Source organism: Electrona antarctica (assembly GCF_951216825.1).
Source record: "Electrona antarctica genome assembly, chromosome: 16".
In the NCBI taxonomy this organism is placed as follows: Eukaryota; Metazoa; Chordata; class Actinopteri; order Myctophiformes; family Myctophidae; genus Electrona; species Electrona antarctica.
In genome coordinates, this window is record NC_136797.1 from 22,461,023 (window position 1) to 22,473,558 (window position 12,536).

Here is a 12,536-nt window from a genome sequence, read left to right on the forward strand (position 1 = left end):
AACATAAAGTGTTCCTATTCCTGCCTTTTTTGAGTGGTGTAAACCACTCCTACAACTGGCTTTGTTAGTTTACGTGTCTGTCTGTCTGTTCGTACAAAAAAATGAGCATGGTTGCTATGGTCACCCAGTTCACACGGGTGTGATTTCATTACGTCAGACCACAGCTGATCAGTCTATATAAGACCTTACACCACTCAGTTCACACGGGTGTGATTTTTAGTTTACGTGTCTGTCTGTCTGTTCGTACCAAAACATGAGCATGGTTGCTATGGTCACCCAGTTCACACAGGTGTGATTTCATTACGTCAGACATTACGTCAGACCACAGCTGATCAGTCTATATAAGACCTTACACCACTCAGTTCACACGGGTGTGATTTTTTTCCTTCTTTCTAATTATTTGACCAGCAAAAACAAAACATTGTGTTTATTGTCATGATTTGTCACAACTCCAGTTGGCTTTGTCCGCGGCATAAACGTCTTTAAATAAATACTTTTTGAAAAGTCTATGAGGAAAATGAACGGGAATTATTTTCCGGGTCTCTCGAGGGGGCGGGACTGCGACGCTCTATAGGAAAAAAAACTTTTGTAATTGTGTGCAGCGCCCTAATTCGTTTCTCCAACTTGAGAAGCATCATTTCAGCGTCATTCAGGTGATAGTTCAAGTTGTTCAAGGTGTACAGTTAGGCTATGCCTTCTAAATCAGCAAATCTCACACTTTTAAGATTTGCTATTTTTGAATTGCCAATGCCAAAAAAAAGTCTAAAAATAACACCGGTTTTAACAGGTTAGTGAGACCCGTCTCCAGGGACGTTACTTGCTTGACGCAGACAAGCGTTGGGGCCCAGAGGCATTTGGGGCCCAGGGCCACCCACCTGTGCCGTCGGTAAAATACAATTATTAATACTATACATACATACAGAGATCCAATGACAGTCCAATGACAACGTTTGACGGAGCCCTGTGGTGGCGGTTGCTAGTCCCCCAACCACTCTGTTGGGACTCGGGAGTGTAGGCTAATAACGTGGAGGAAGTTAGAAGAGGGGAGAGAATTAAAGGTAAGCAGCTTCCTCACACATACTGTAAAATTGAATTTAAACTAGAAAAAATCACACCCGTGTGAACTGAGTGGTGTAAGGTCTTATATAGACTGATCAACTGTGGTCTGACGTAATGTCTGACGTAATGAAATCACACCCGTGTGAACTGGGTGACCATAGCAACCATGCTAATTTTTTGGTACGAACAGACACGTAAACTAACAAAGCTGAAATCACACCCGGGTGAACTGGGTGACCATAGCAACCATGCTCATTTTTTGGTACGAACAGACAGACACGTAAACTAAAAATCACACCCGTGTGAACTGAGTGGTGTAATATAGCCTGCCTGACGTAATGAAATCATGTCTGACGTAATGAAATCACACCCGGGTGAACAGGGTGAACATAGCAACCATGCTCATTTTTTCTGCACAGACTAACAAAGCCAGTTGTAGGAGTGGTTTACACCACTCAATAATGAAATCACACCCGGGTGTACAGGGTGGACATAGCAACCATGCAAATTTTTTCTGCACTAACAAAGCCAGTTGTAGGAATGGTTTACACCACTCAACAAAGCCAGTTGTAGGAGTGGTTTACACCACTCAAAAGTGCTCCTTGGAGCACAGGCCTCCTGGTAGCTCTTGCCAATGTGAGCGTCTCCTTGGCCTCTAGGGAGTGTGCGTGCAGAGTTTCACATAGAAACAGTACAGGTAAAAATGTGAATTGGCCCGTTTAAAAAAAAAAGAAATCAAGTGACATTTTGTCCACAGCCTAGAGGGATTGTGCATGCACAATTTCACGGAAATTGCACCTCACACTGTGTTCATGATTTGAGGCATTTTGTTCAAAACGGACCAATCCTGGAAACTCTGGAAGCCAATCTTAGCCAATCGGGATGGAATCATGACAGAGCCGTGTTGATCACATAACTATAGAGATACTGTGTGTGCTGAATATAAGACGACTCCCTTTTTTCCTGTTTTGTAGGCTATTTCTATTGGAAAAAAACAGTCTTATATTCAGCACAATAGGGTAGTCCCTATAGAGGGTATGCGCGTGACATCATCATCAAACCCGGAAGTTATGCAGGAATGCCTACTGAGTGGCAAAAAACTACTTTCTGGCCTCGACAGCCCATGCATCCAAACAGAAAAGTCCTATCTGATTGCATTAAACAACGTTACACAATGTTAAACTCACTTTGCATGTTGCTTTGCCACTCGATTTGCCACTCGATGTGCCATTCACTTTAAGCATGCGCATACCCTCTATTGGTTCACCAACCTCTGTGCCCGCCTCGCCTCCCCGCCACTCCCCTGCCTCCTCCTCCCCTTCCCTCTCCGGTAGAACACAGCGGATGTCGCCAACAGCCAGTCCACATTTTAATCCCTATACTCTCAACAGAGATTTGAATCCAAGTAAGTTCTTAATGAAAGTTCAGCCCAGAGACTTGACCATTCCCCACAATCCTCACCTTATTAACCCACTGGCTGGCTCTACTCCAGTCAGATGAGTCGAGCTCATCGACTGCACTCCTTTAAAATGGACTCCTCCGCTTGTCTCACTTGTGCTTCTCTGTTCAGGACAGTGTTTTTATTTAGTGTGGTTGCCCTAACAGGGCAACCAGACTATTGTAATCGTAACACTTTATTATTATGCTAGAGTAACCCTAAACTTTGGACCGCTACTCCTCCCACAGTTTTAGTGGAACACACTTGAGCCATATGTAAAATTGACCGGCTTCATCGGGAATCGTGAGCTTGTATTTTGTTAAGAGAAATGTTGTATAGTTTCATTGATATTAATTTATTAGTGAATTAAATTTCCCCATTGACATGAATGGGAAAGTGCGAAAAATCACATTCAAGTATTTTTTCCTCGGAGACTGTAAGGGCTATAGTTACAAAACTTGGAGGGTAGGTTCATAATAATTACTAAAATTAATTAACTTATAATGTTATCGGTCGGCCTCATGGTGGCGCTATAACAGCCCACTTTACGTTTTGGCTTATAACTCTTGAACCGTAGGTCGTAAAATCAAAAACAAAAATTCCCTGGATTCCTTGGGTGATGATGCATCTCCCCATATAGGCCATTTGCGTCATGATAGATTTTCCGCCATTTAGAATTTTCTCCAAAACACACTTTTTGCTTTTCCTCCTACAGATTTTGTCCAAATCTCACAAAAATCTGTACACATGATGGAATTTTGTTAGTGCGTATCGTTCGGCCGTAATCGTCGTCCGAAGTTAGCAGGAGGGGCCTACTTTACAAAAAACTTGTCACGGGTGGTTCAATCAACCAAAAGCCAAAAGCAATTCTATTTTCATCCATAGGGGGCGCCGCAAATGCCAAAAATGTAACCGTATGGTGCAAAAACATGATTTTTGGGGGATAAATCCCCTCGAATTACTTACACATGATCACAGGGGTGACGCGACATTGTAATTGGCTGGCAATATTAGTGGGAGCGGCCTATGTAAGCGACTGCGGCAACCACACTTTGCACTTTTTCAAAATTGCAACCTTTCCAGTTTATATTCATATTTGAATAGAAAAGAGAGGTCGCACACAATGCATCGCATCGCGACGCATTGTGAGCTTGTAGATCAGCTATTTTCAAATGGTCGAAATGTATATAGGGGATAACTTAAAAAGTGTAGCAGAAAGCATTACAAATGAAATGGTTAAATTAAAAAGGTGGTTTAATAAAAATCATTGAATTTGAAGAAAAAAAAACAAGTTTATGATTTTCTCTAATTTGAAAAAGGAGTGAATGAATTTAGGTTTTTGGGTGTTATATTAGACGAGAAATTATTATGGAAAAATCATATAGCATATATAAAAGCCAAGGTGGCCAAAAGTATTTTTATTTTGAACAAAGTAAAATATGATTTGGATACGAATTTATTGAGGATGTTGTATTGTACACTGGTTTTACCATATTTTATTTTCTGTTTGGAAGTATGGGGTAACTCATTCAAGAGTAATATGATTCCTTTGATTATGTTACAAAAAAGAGCGTTAAGAATCATTTATAAAGAAGATTTCAGAGCACACACCAATAGGCTTTTTATGTTATCAGGTGTTTTGAAAATCATGGATTTGGTTGAATTACGAACATTATTAGTGGTGTTCAGAGCGAAAAACAAATCATTACCAATACAGTTACAGAAGTCATTTGTGTTTAGCTCGGAGGATGAGGACCATAGAAGAAGACATGATTTTAAACATCTGTTCGCTCGGACTACACTAAAACAAATTAAATGTGCACTTCTGTTACAGGTATAAAGTTATGGAATTCACAAAAGAAGAGTTGAAGAGTTGTACAACAGTGTTTCAGTTTAAGAAAGTGTTTAAAAAAGAAAAAAATATAATATATGAATTAGAAGGTTAGATATAACATCATATAAGTGTTCTTTTGTTTCCTCAGTGTTTTTTGTTTGTTCTCTTGTTGAGCTCTCTGTTCTTTGTCTTTGTTGTTTTTTCTTTCTTTTTTATTTGATGTAATCATGGTGATATAAAATGTATGGTTGGTAGCAGCATCAATTAGATGTTTTTTTTAATGATAGGGGCAGGTATAAATAAGATTTATCTTCTTCCTGCTCCTTTTCTTTTCTGGTATGGAATTATGTAAAAAATAAGTACAAAGTAAAAATGAATATAATCATGTAAAACCATAACTGAAATGAAATAAATAAATATGAAATTAAATGAAATATGAAATATAGGGTTGAAGTGGTTACAGTAATGTATGTTTTTCTAATCAAAATGTAAATCTCCAAAGTAACTAGTAACTAAAGTTTTCAAATAATTGTAGTGGAGTAAAAGTACAAATGTTGGCTCTGAGATGTAGTGGAGTAGATGTAAATGTATTGGAAATTGGAATACAGTCAAGTAAAGTACAAATACCTCCAAATTGTACTTAAGTACAGTATTTGAGTAAATGTACTTAGTTACTTTCCACCACTGGGTTAACGGCAGGAGGATGAGTTAACAAAACGTCAACAAAGAGAGAAGTATATGACCAAGCTGTCCGTCTGATGACAAAAAAGGAGAGAGAAGTATGACTAAGACACAGAAGTGGTCAATGTTATCCTCAACTTCATATTGACATCTGTTGTCCAGATCATATCTCACACCAGGGCTGCAGGGCTGAATCATTCAGGCCGCGGTAGTCAAGTCATACACCCAGCCAGGCCACCCTATCCCTATACCCACACGCTACGCATGTACGTTTGGATTACAACAGAGCCATAGAGTATAGACAGAGTTGCGACATTGAGGGGGCATTTATGCCAAATATTGCGATATCGATACGATATACAATATTACCGTTAAAATTTCATATTCTGCAAGTGTTGCAACACTTATACATACACGTGTGGGGATTGAAAAACCATAAAACCTGGGTGATCTACTGTATGCTATCAAATTGTATGTTTATTCACGCAGCATAGTACTGTACAGTATATGAATGATACATTCTCCTGCTGATTTTAGTTTCTACCCTTCTAAGGACCAGCTGAGACCCCAACTTTGAGAACCAATGGTGTAGTGACGGGCGGGAACCCCTTTTGGTGTTTTAAGAATTATGTTATACTTTAGCTATTGAAAAATAGCAGATCTACAAGCTCATAGCGCGGCACCGAGTGCTGCGCTACGAGCTTGTAGGTCTGCTATTTTTGAAAAATCGAGAAAATGTGGTGCAAATCTTTGAATATATATTCTGTCAGAGCGATCGTTTTTAACTCAATCTTTGCTTCATGGGGGATCCCTGGAACAACATATTTTCAGATGGGGGTCGGCGGCCAATTACATATATTTTTGGGGTCCTTGACATGAAAAACTTTAAGAACGACTGACATAGAAACATAGGCTTTTCAGAAAACTGTCAGGATTTAGAAGACATTTGCAGAAACGTCTTCAGGTCTAAATGGGTTAAGAGCGTACCGGACCGCATCTCCATGATATGATCTACTGCACCACGGATATGTCAACATGAAGTCGAAATGAGTCATAGTTCTCTCTTTTTGTATCTTTTTGTCATCAGTTTCCTCCTTTAAGTGAAAGAAGTAGTGTCAAAATATCTTTTGTATATTCGGTTTCAAAACAGGCCGTATGCGGGTACACTATAGTAGCTTTTTTTCTCCTTTACTTTAGAATCATATGATAGACTGACTGATCAGCTGGTTATGTTCTTTCACCACTTTATTATTTGTATATGTAACAATACAGAACATTATATGAGAGCCGCTATAATTAAGATTTCCAGGGTGAATGCCTCTGACTTAACTACTACTCACCTGCTGTGGAGGTTCCATGTTTAATGTATTTCCAAAGTGTGTACATTGTTTAAGTCACAGCTGCATGCTTCTCATATCGTAAATATATGAACTTTGGCTAAAAGCTTGTGTTTAATCCACGTGGGTTCTTGTTTACAACTTGGTTAGACTAACAACTTGTCATGGCAGCTTGGCTACAACTGAAACCGACTTCCTCTTCCTCTTCAAAATAAGAGCAACTCCCCCATTTTGAAACTAGCTCCTCGCCACTCGCCCTACACACTTCCACTTGGTTTGAGCATAGATATATTCACCTTTTTCCTAGGCTGTGTGTGCTCCACTTCCTGTCGATTTGATCCAATGAAATCCAATGAAACTGGTCAGATGACCAATGATGTCCAATGAAATCGACAGGAAGTGGAGCACACACACTAGGAAAAAGGTGAATAAATAACAGAGAGGGCACTGGATGGGAGGGGAATCCCGGTGCCGTCTCTATTATTTCTACATCTATGCTCAAGCTGAGGTGAAGTGTGTATAGGGCTATATAGTGGAGAGGAGCTAGTTTAAAAAAGGGCCACTTGTAATGATTAGTCAACACTAGTTTTATTTCTAAGGCCTCACTCACACTGTCGCAACAGATTGCTGTATGCTAGGGCGACTGTGGCTCAAGAGGTAGAGCAGGTCGTCCAATGATCCATGGGTCGGCGGTTCGAATCCCGGCTCCTCCTGTCTACATGTCGAAGTGTCCTTGGGCAAGACACTGAACCCCAAATTGCTCCCGATGTGCTGGTTGGTACCTTGCATGGCTTCCGCCGCAATCGGTGTATTAATGTGTGTGTGAATGGGTGAAGTATGTAAAGCGCCTTGGATAAAGGCGCTATATAAATGCACCATTTACCATTTACCATTTATGCTTGTTGTATACAAAGGATGTGACACAGCTTGCCCCAATGCATTTCCAATGGGAGTCACATGGTTTGACACAACATTTGTGTTGTATGAGGTGGAGGGGCGCAGTCGAAACACAGCCGAAAGCCATACAACAGCTTGTAGTCCAAAATGTGGACTACAAACCATGTGACTTCCATTGGAAATGCATTGGGGCGGCCATGACACTCACAGCATTCATACAACAAGCATGCAGCAATGTTTTAAAGGTCTGAGTGAGGCCTTTGTCTACTTACAGGACGTATGTGTAGCACTCTGAGATAATACTTTGATTGGGCCCGCTTGCCTTAGCCTGGCGCAGCCACACTTCACCCGCCCCTATTGCATATGCATATGCCCCGAGGCGGATTAGCCCAGCGCAGTGGTATATTAGTATCGCAACGCGAGGCTACCGCTGCCTGCTGCTGTGCCAACTGCAAAGCTCCCCCACCGCGACCGAGTATCAATACTGCAATGTAGAAATAAAGTCTAGAATAAAAAAATTACTTGAGTAAAAGTACATAAGTATTGGTATCAAGTACCAGAAAGTAGAAAGCTCATTATGCAGAATGTCCCATTTCACAAGTTTTCAAATTTTGAAAATAGCTGATCTACAAGCTCACAATGTGTCACACCGCGGCACATTGTGAGCTTGTAGATCTATTTTCAAATGGCTGAAATGTATTAGCCTGGCTAATAAGCCAGACTCAAATCACACTATTCGGTCTGGCTTATTAGCCAGGCTAGAAATGTATAGTGGTAGCCTATGTTTTGTAATCGCAATCTACAAAGTATTATTATTATCAAATAATTGTAGTGGAGTAAATGTGCAATATTTCCCTTTGAGTACCGACCTTTTTAAATACTCCAGTAAAGTAAAAATTCTTAAAAAAATGTATTTAAGTGCAGTTCTTGAGTAAATGTTGCTTTACGGCCCCTCCCTGACACCAGCATCACCCATGCAGCAGAGCGGAGTTGGCCCAGTGTGCACACAAACAGAAAATGTTCCAACTGGAACCGAAACTGGTTGTTCAGAGTGATGCCATAGACATAGATAGATGATGAACCATTTTGGGTTCCGGAAAGAACCTTCCAGACCAATACAATGTTAATTTAATTGTAGGTACGGATAGACAGACAGACCAGCTCAGTGGCCTTGTGGTTAGAGTGTCCGCCCTGAGACTTGGAGGTTGGGGTTCGATCCCCGGCCGGGTCATACCAAAGACTCTAAAAATGGGACCCAGTGCTTGACACTCAGCATCAAGGGTTGGATTGGGGGTAAGTCCCTGCGACATACTAGCGTCATGTCCAGGGGGTGTATACATCAAGCTGCCTCACGCTACAGAAACAGGAGATAGGCTCCTGCCCTATGGGCCTCACGGCTCGGCAAGGCTACTTACGGATAGACAGACAGACGAAAACAAACAGAGAAACAAAGAAATGGAAAAACACAAGAGACACTTTTGCTATGGCAAGGTAAACGTATGTTTTCTAAAGCCCCTTTAAAATACCTCAATACCCCCTACCCCCCTATCCCCTGCTCTGACCACCTTTGGCACCTTTGGCTGAGCAGTTTTGTTTTGTGACTTTGGTGTGTCTATAAGTTGTGTTTTTGGCAAAGGTTATATTTTTCTTTTCACAGAGGTTTGGCTGGCAGAGGAGCAGTACTGGTTTTATGGTGATGTGCTTTCTTTCCTGTCTCTCCACAGGAGAGTCGTATCAAACTGGAAGTGTCAGGGAGAACCCACACAGGCTTTTATTACCCCTTGTATCATACTCTGTAGTGCCGCCCGTGCCACTCCACACACACTGGCACCTTTATTAGCATAATAATCCACAGAGAGAAGAACAGACATGGGTGAGGAAATGCTGAGGCAATTTTCAGTTTATCTTTTTTTCTACCCCCTCAACTATCCTGTTGACAGACTCATAATTTTCTTTATGTATCAGACTCGTGACAGCAACGGCCCATATATTTTTTTTAGTTATTTCATTTGTCATTTTGCTTGGCTGCATTTTCAGCCACTGAAACCACTGCGGTCTGCGGTTTTCAGGTTAGACGATGTTTGAAACTCGTGTGAAAAGTGTCTTTCGTGGCGAGTAAGGAATTAATCAAAGCTAGGTGTTACGCAACAGCTTGTATAAAATACGTAAGTTGGATAATTGGATCCAATGAAAGCTTGTTAAAGCTAGAGTTGGATTCAGAGTTAAATGTTGCTCCCTCCTTCCCATCACTTTTTATACTGTCCTAATAAGCTATCATTTATTTTATTTTATTTTAGATAATATTATGTTCATACTTCAAAGCAAATTCCAGATCAGCAGTGAAACATTTTCAACAGTTTCCTATGAGTCATTTGTTCTAAAATACTGTAGGCCTATAGCATAGTTTCACAGCGTTAACCTTTTTAAAACCCTATAGACAAATCCACGGAGGGTTGCCCTGGGCAAGGCCATAGCTGCGGTGTACCATTAAGCACAGCTTTACACCTCAGCACTGAATAGCTACACCTGGCCTACAGGGCGGGCGAAACGTCAGGACTCAAGGGTCTGTATTTGGTCCTCTCCCTTTTCCCCCTCTACACTAAGTCAGTTCCGAGAATCGAAAATGGCCAATCTACAAGCTCACAATTGTGAGCTGTTAGACCTGCTATTTCTACGCTTCTGTCAGGGACAGAGTTGCCCAGAATAAGGATGCTAGGGTTAAAATGGTTAAAGGACCTATAACATAAAATTAAACTTTTTCAATTTATTTTGTGTTTTTGGGGCTCCCAGTGTTTTCTATCCCCACAAATAACCAATTTTGAACAATCAGGCTTTCATATCATATGGGTGCTTTAATGGAAATTGCTCTCAGGAACAGCTCAACTGATTTTGTCCTCATCGTGATGTCATCAATGTCACCCTACTTTGTATAATTCCTCCTCTTCTTCAGTCTTCAGTTCCAAATTTGCATTTCCACTTTGTTTACAATGTCCACCATTGTTGATTTTCCAAGCTGGCATGGAATGGAAACAAGCCTGGTTTGATCTAGCATCAGTATTATAATGACTCAAATATTAAATAATCTGCATATCAGCGCCCCCACCACCTCAGGGCATTGTGGTACTGTAGCTAAAACTGCTTTCAAAGTCCAGAAATAAATGACAAGGACTGGTTCTATCAGAGTGGTGATTGAGGCTCAAACCATTAGAAATAACTTTGAGAGACATAGACAATACGATATTAAATAGTAAAAGCAGTATTAAAATGCATGTTATTTGCGCTTTAAAGTGGTGGTATATTTTGTTCACATTAATCAACATCATTCAGTGCCAAAAAACAGCAAGGGTCTTTGCTGACTTGTAACTGACTGAGATGGAAATGAAAAGTCCATTTAAGTCAATGTAAGTCCTCCTTATGTATAGGCCTAAAAGCAATCAAAACATTTTTGATGCATGGCTTTTGAGGGTCGCTAGTCCATCCAATGCATGGCTTTCCGAAATTACGTCATAGGCCAGCCAAGTCTATGGAATTTAATGTTTGTTTAGGGTCAAATAAAAAATAATGCCATCTGGCTGATATCTAAATAGGCTACTGCCCTCGCTGCACCCCTCAAGGGTGATTCTTTTCTCTCTCTCTTTGACTACATTCTACACTTTTAAATCATCAGGGTTTAAATGGAACCAAATGGACCTGTAAGAGATTGGATTTGATTGGAGTTATACAGACCCACCCCTAAAGGCCTATTCATAGTCCATGAGTTTTCGGCGAAGTTGACCAGACCCGGGCCGGTGGTTAGTAAAAACAGAGAGATGTGTTGTGTGAGTGGTGACCACCGCGACATGACGTCATGTTGTAGTTTTTGGTGGTCACCTCTTCACCGAAAACTCAACTATGAATAGGCCTTAAGGGTCCATTTGGACGCATGGTGTCCCCAAACCAGTGACCTAAAGCCCAAACCACACCTATAGTAGTTTTGTTTGTGTAGTGTTCATTAATATGTGCTGTCCCATCCAAATACACATATGAATAAATATGTTTCTATTATTAAGAATGTCCACACAGTCCAAATGGTTTTGGCTAGTGAGGGAGCTACGGTAGCCATAAATGATTACTTCCGTTTTAGTTGAAGGAAGCATTTTGTCATCTAGACATGGTTTGAGTATGAATCTCATTATTACTCCATTGATCTTTTGCTGAAGGAATGTTATTTTAATGTATCATTAATTCCTTGTTGGTCCGTGACTGATAACTTTGAATTAACTAAGTTTTTATTTATGTTTAATCTGTGCATACAAAAGAGAGACAGAGAGAGAGAGAGAGAGAGAGAGAGAGAGAGTCAGAGGAAGAGAGAAAGGAGGGTGTGTGTGTGAAATCAGTCAAGCATGTAAATGGAGTAGAATGTCATGAAATTCAGAAGCTGTTTCACTTTTTCCCCCTCCTCTTTTACTCTCTAATTTTTACGCTAGAGCTGCACATTTTGCAATTCACCTTAGAATATGGTTTCATTCATTCATTCATTCATTCATTCATTCATTCATTCATTCATTCATTCATATCGGTTGGTTGGTCAGCTGCTGGTTTGTTTGTTGATTAAAAATATTATCCTTTAGAGTAAACTTATTTGTTGACCTGTTAACCTTTTCTGTTGACTTTTCTGTAATAATAATGAATTTGAATTATGATCATCATCCAATAGAGTGCTACAGTTGGTTGTAAAACCCAGAAACCCCAGAAGTGGGCAGTTTCTGTAGGAACTGCTTTTCTAGTTCACTGCTGTCGTTATTCCTTTTTTCTCCTTTGTATGCATAATAGTGTAATGATGAAGGCTCATAGGCTAAATGTGTAAGCATTCGTAAGCATTTGTTTTTTGGTGTGTGCCAATAAAAAAAAGGAAATGTTAGTACTTTGTCCTCCATTTATTTGAATTTTCAGATGTTTTTTTATTTGGGGCTTTTCTTTGTATTGATAGTGAACAGTAGCCAGACAGGAAAGGGGGAGAGAGATGTGGAGTGACACACGGCAAAGGCCGTCGGGCTTGGGAGTCGAACCCGCGGCACGCCGTCTGGCTGGTTGCCAAACCAGCCGGACGGCGTGCTGAAATTTTAGATGACTGAAATTCTAGATGTGCTACCTTTTTTTCTGTTTTAATTTGTATACAGGAGTTTGGGTCTAGCACTCCACTGAAAACCATTGCTGATGTGCATCCTCTTTTTCTCATTTAGTGTTTTGTATTTGTTGATGACATGTCCTCACTCCTCAGGACCTTATTTTTTTTTTCTTTTTGAGAGCA

At 40.4% G+C, this 12,536-nt stretch overlaps 1 protein-coding gene across 2 annotated transcripts in view; it reads right to left on the reverse strand.

The window, feature by feature from the left end:
• LOC306939993 (protein CutA homolog) overlaps positions 1–6,489 on the reverse strand; it is a 139,130-nt gene extending 132,641 nt beyond the window's left edge. For both annotated transcript variants that reach the window (XM_079524857.1, XM_079524860.1), the window contains exon 1: positions 6,353–6,489. The gene's annotated coding sequence lies outside the window, so the exon portion shown is untranslated. The remainder of the gene's footprint in view (positions 1–6,352) is intronic.
• Positions 6,490–12,536: the final 6,047 nt, after the last annotated feature.